Below are 6,689 nucleotides of genomic sequence, written 5' to 3' on the forward strand. Positions count from 1 at the left end.
CCTACTAGATTGAGACCTCAGTTCTCAAAAACTGAGGGAAATACTTATGCTACTTTGGTGCATCACCCTTTCCTCTTCAAGGGAAAACCAACGCAGTGCTCAAGAGGTAGAACTCAACATGTAACAAAGAGTCACTCCAAAATCACTAATAGCAGAGAACAAACGAAGAGATATGGTAGGGTATGAAACCACCTCAAAGTTATCCTTTTTGATCGATCTATTCAAGAGTCCGTAGTAAAATAACTTGAAGCTATTCTTTTCGTTCAATCTATCCTAGAGTTCGTACTAGAATAACACCTTAAGACACAAATCAACCAAAACCTTAATGTCACCTAGATACTCCAATGTCACCTCAAGTATCTGTGGGTATGATTATACGATATGCATCACACAATCTCCGATTCATCTATTCAAACCAATGCAAGTTACTTCAAAGAGTGCCCCAAAGATTCTACCGGGGAGTCAAGACGAAAACGTGTGCCAACCCCTATGCATAGGTTCATGGGCGGAACCCGCAAGTTGATCACCAAAACATACATCAAGTGGATCAATAGAATACCCCATTGTCACCACGGGTATCCCACGCAAGACATACATCAATTGTTCTCAAATCCTTAAAGACTCGATCCGATAAGATAACTTCAAAGGGAAAACTCAATCCATTACAAGAGAGTAGAGGGGGAGAAACATCATAAGATCCAACTATAATAGCAAAGCTCGCGATACATCAAGATCGTAGCACCTCAAGAACACGAGAGAGAGAGAGAGAGATCAAACACATAGCTACTAGTACATACCCTCAGCCCCGAGGGAGAACTACTCCCTCCTCGTCATGGACAGTGCCGGAATGATGAAGATGGCCACCGGAGAGGGGTTCCCCCTCCGGCAGGGTGCCGGAACGGGTCTAGATTGGTTTTCGGTGGCTACGGAGGCTTCTAGAGGAGGAACTCCCAATCTATTCTGCTCCTCGAAGTTTTAGGGTATATGGGTATATATAGGAGGAAGAAGTACATCGGTGGATCTCTGGGTTGTCCACGAGGCAGGGGCGCGCCCAGGGGGGGTGGGTGCGCCCCCCACCCTCGTGGGTAGCCCGGGACTCTCATGGTCCATCTCCGATACTCCGTGGGCTTCTTCTGGTCCAAAAAAAAGTTCCGTGAAGTTTCAGGTCAATTGGACTCCGTTTGATTTTCCTTTTCTGTGATACTCTAAAACAAGGAAACAACAGAAACTGGCACTGGGCTCTAGGTTAATAGGTTAGTCCCAAAAATCATATAAAATAGCATATAAATGCATATAAAACATCCAAGGTTGATAATATAATAGCATGAAACAATCAAAAATTATAGATACGTTGGAGACGTATCAGCATCCCCAAGCTTAATTCCTGCTCGTCCTCGAGTAGGTAAATGATAAAAACAGAATTTTTGATGTGGAATGCTACCTAACATATTTCTCTAAGTAATTCTCTTCAGTTTGGCATGAATGTTCAGATCCATAAGATTCAAGACAAAAGATTAATATTGACATAAAAATGATAATACTTCAAGCATACTAACTAAGAAATTATATCTTCTCAAAATAACATGGCCGAAGAAAGTTCATCCCTACAAAATCATATAGTTCAGGCATGCTCCATTTTCGTCACACGAGAATGCTCTCATCATGCACAACCCCGATGACAAGCCAAGAAATTGTTTCATACTTTAGTAATCTCAAACTCATAAACCTTCACGCAATACATGAGCGCGAGCCATGGATATAGCACTATGGGTGGAATAGAATATAATGAGGGGGGTTATGTGGAGAAGACAAAAAGGAGAAAGTCTCACATCAACGAGGCTAATCAATGGGCTATGGAGATGCCCATCAATTGATGTTAATGCGAGGAGTAGGGATTGCCATGCAACGGATGCACTAGAGCTATAAATGTATGAAAGCTCAACAAAAGAAACTAGTGGGTGTGCATCCAACTTGCTTGCTCATGAAGACCTAGGGCACTTGAAGAGGCCCATTGTTGGAATATACAAGCCAAGTTCTATAATGAAAAATTCCCACTAGTATATGAAAGTGATAACATGAGAAACTCACTACTATGAAGATCATGGTGCTACTTTGAAGCACAAGTGTGGTAAAGGATAGTAGCATTGTCCCTTCTCTCTTTTTCTCTCATTTTTTTATTTGGCCTTCTCTTTTTTATGGCCTTTCTCTTTTTTTTCGGCCTTCTCTTTTTTTATGGCCTTTATTTTTTTTTTCCTCACTTGGGACAATGCTCTAATAATGATGATCATCACACTTCTATTTATTTACAACTCAATGATTACAACTCGATACTAGAACAAAGTATGACTCTATATGAATGCCTCCGGCGGTGTACCGGGATTGCGATGAATCAAGAGTGACATGTATGAAAAATTATGAATGGTGGCTTTGCCACAAATACGATGTCAACTACATGATCATGAAAAGCAATATGACAATGATGAATGTGTCATGATAAACGGAACGGTGGAAAGTTGCATGGCAATATATCTCGGAATGGCTATGGAAATGCCATAATAGGTAGGTATGGTGGCTTTTTGAGGAAGATATAAGGAGGTTTATGTGTGATAGAGCGTATCATATCACGGGGTTTGGATGCACCGGCGAAGTTTGCACCAACTCTCAATGTGAGAAAGGGCAATGCACGGTACCGAAGAGGCTAGCAATGATGGAAGGGTGAGAGTGCGTATAATCCATGGACTCAACATTAGTCATAAAGAACGCACATACTTATTGCAAAAATCTACAAGTCATCAAAAACCTCAGCACTACACGCATGCTCCTAGGGGGATAGATTGGTAGGAAAAGACCATCGCTCGTCCCCGACCGCCACTCATAAGGAGGACAATCAAATAACACCTCATGTTTCAAATTTGTCACATAATGTTTACCATACGTGCATGCTACGGGACTTGCAAACTTCAACACAAGCATTTCTCAATTTCACAACTACTCAACTAGCACGACTTTGATATTATTACCTCCATATCTCAAAACAATCATCAAGCATCAAACTTCTCTTAGTATTCAATACTCTATATGAATGTTTTTACTATTCTTAGATGCCTAGCATATTAGGATTTTAAGCAAATTACCATGCTATTTAGGACTCTCAAAATAATATAAGTGAAGCATGAGAGTTCATCTATTTCTTTAAAATAAAACTACCACCATGCTCTAAAAAGTATAAGTGAAGCACTAGAGCAAATGACAAACTACTCCAAAAGATATAAGTGAAGATCAATGAGTAGTCGAATAATTATGCAACTATGTGAAGACTCTCTAACATTTAATAATTTCAGAGCTTGGTATTTTATTCAAACATCAGGCAAAAAAAAAAAAATGACATTTTAAGAATGGCAAACATCATGTGAAGAAGCAAAAACTTAGGATCAACCGAAACTAACCGATAGTTGTTGAAGGAGAAAGGTGGGATGCAAACCGGGGCATCCCCAAGCTTAGATGCTTGAGACTTCTTGAAATATTATATTGGGATGCCTTGGGCATCCCCAAGCTTGAGCTTTTGTGTCTCCTTAATTCCTCTCATATCACGGCCTCCCTAAATCTCAAAAGCTTCATCCACACAAAACTCAACAAGGACTCGTGAGATAAGTTAGTATAAACCATTGCAAAAACCTTATCATACTCTACTTTAGAAAATCACTAAAATTAATATTCAACATTGAATACTAAATGCCTCTGTATATTTAATAGTCCTATCCTCAAATAGAATCATTAAAGAAGCAAACATATTCAAACAATGCAAACATAACAGCAATCTGCCTAAACAGGACAGTCTTTAAAGAATGCAGCAACATCCATCCTTCCCTAGCTCCAAAAATTATGAAAGAAAATTCCCAATGTAGTAAATTTATCATATCTTAATATTCAAAAGGTTTCAATATTTTATCACATTCTGACTTTTCTAGGGAATTATTGCAACAGTGGTAAACTTTCTGTTTTCAAACAGCAACATGTATACTTGTATCATAGGCATAGTGGAGGCTATCAATGCCAATTTTATTGAAATAAAAGATGAAAAACATTGTTCTAAATAACAGCAAGCAAATCCTAACAAAATAAATTGATGCTCCAAGCAAAACACATATCATGTTGTAAATAAAAATATAGCTCCAAGTAAAGTTACCGATGAACGAAGACGAAAGAGGGGATGCCTTCCGGGGCATCCCCAAGCTTAGGCTCTTGGTTGTACTTGAATATTACCTTGGGGTGCCTTGGGCATCCTCAAGCTTAGGCTCTTGCCACTCTTATTCCATAGTCCATCGAATCTTTACCCAAAACTTGAAAACTTCACAACATAAAACTTAAAGTAGAAAACTCGTGAGCTCCGTTAGTATAAGGAAATAAATCACCACTTCAAGGTACTGTAATGAACTCATTCTTTATTTATATTAGTTTTAAACCTACGGTATTCCAACTTCTCTATGGTTTATAAACTCTTTTACTAGCCATAGATTCATCAAAATAAGTAAACAACACATGAAAAACAGAATCTGTCAAAAGCAGAACAGTCTGTAGTAATCTGGATCAAACGTATACTTCTGGAACTCATGAAATTCTCAAATAAATTGCTGGACCTGAGGAATTTATATATTAATCATATTCAAAAATAATTAACATAAATAGCACTCTCCAAATAAAAATGGCAGCAATTCTCGTGAGCGCTAAAGTTTCTGTTTTTGACAGCATGATCAACAAGACTTTCCCCAAGTCTTCCCAACGGTTCTACTTGGCACAAACACTAATTAAAAGCATAAAACTAAATCTAAACAGAGGCTAGCTGAATTATTTATTACTAAACAGGAACAAAAAGCAAGGAACTAAAATAAAATTGGGTTGCCTCCCAACAAGCGCTATCGTTTAACGCCCCTAGCTAGGCATGCTGATTTCAATGATGCTCACATAAAAGATAAGAATTGAAATATAAAGAGAGAATCATGAAGAATATGACTAGCACATTTAAGTCTAACCCACTTCCTATGAATAGGGATTTTGTGAGCAAACAACTTGTGGGAACAATAATCAACTATCATAGGAAGGCAAAACAAGCATAACTTCAAACCTTTAAGCACATAGAGAGGAAACTTGATATTATTGCAATTCCTACAAGCATATATTCCTCCCTCATAATAATTTTCAGTAGCATCATGAATAAATTCAAAAATATAACCATCAAATAAAGCATTCTTTTCATGATCTACAAGCATAGATAGTGGGAGCAAACTCAACAAAATAACTATCATGTGAGGCATAATCCAATTGAAAATTAAAATCATGATGAAAAGTTTCATGGATATCTTCATTCTTAATAGCATACAAGTCATCACAATAATCATCATAGATAACAACTTTGTTCTCATAATCAATTGGAACCTCTTCCGAAATAGTGGATTCATCACTAAATAAAGTCATGACCTCTCCAAATCCACTTTCATAATTATCACAATAAGATTCAACACCCTCCAAAATAGTGGGATCATTACTTCCTAAAGTTGACACTCTTCCAAACCCACTTTCATCAATATAATCATCATAAATAGGAGGCATGCTATCATCATAATAAATTTGCTCATCAAAACTTGGGGGACAAAAAATATCATCTTCATCAAACATAGCTTCCCCAAGCTTGTGGCTTTGGATATCATTAGCATCATGGATATTCAAGAAATTCATACTAACAACATTGCAATCATGCTCATCATACAAAGATTTAGTGCCAAACATTTTAATGCATTCTTCTTCTAACACTTTGGCACAATTTTCCTTTCCATCATACTCCCGAAAGATATTAAAAAGATGAAGCATATGAGACAAACTCAATTCCATTTTTTGTAGTTTTCTTTTATAAACTAAACTAGTGATAAAATAAGAAACAAAAAGATTCGATTGCAAGATCTAAAGATATACCTTCAAGCGCTAACCTCCCCGGCAACGGTGCCAGAAAAGAGCTTGATGTCTACTACACAACTTTCTTCTTGTAGACGTTGTTGGGCCTCCAAGTGCAGAGGTTTGTAGGACACTAGCAAATTTCCCTCAAGTGGATGACCTAAGGTTTATCAATCCGTGGGAGGCATAGGATGAATATGGTCTCTCTCAAGCAACCCTGCAACCAAATAACAAAGAGTCTCTTGTGTCCCCAACACACCCAATAGAATGGTAAATTGTATAGGTGCACTAGTTCGGCGATGAGATGGTGATAGAAGTTTAATATGGACGGTAGATATAGGTATTTGTAATCCGAAAATATGAAAATAGCAAGGTAACTAATGATAAAATTGAGCACAAACGGTATTGCAATGCTAGGAAACAAGGCCTAGGGTTCATACTTTAACTAGTGCAAGTTCTCTCAACAATAATAACATAATTGGATCATATAACTATCCCTCAACATGCAACAAAGAGTCACTCCAAAGTCACTAATAGCGAAGAACAAACGAAGTGATATGGTAGGGTACGAAACCTGTCGTGGTTTTGTCACGACAGATGTCCTAGAGAAAGGACTTATGGAGCCATCGCAATGGGTTAGCTTGAAGGGGTTAAAGCGGACACGGGGATGCAAGAGAGTTATACTAGTTCGGCCCCTTCGATGAAGGTAAAAGCCTACGTCTAGTTGTGATGGAATTGATGGG

This window comes from Triticum urartu, chromosome 1 (genome assembly GCF_003073215.2).
Source record: "Triticum urartu cultivar G1812 chromosome 1, Tu2.1, whole genome shotgun sequence".
Classification (NCBI taxonomy): Eukaryota; Viridiplantae; Streptophyta; class Magnoliopsida; order Poales; family Poaceae; genus Triticum; species Triticum urartu.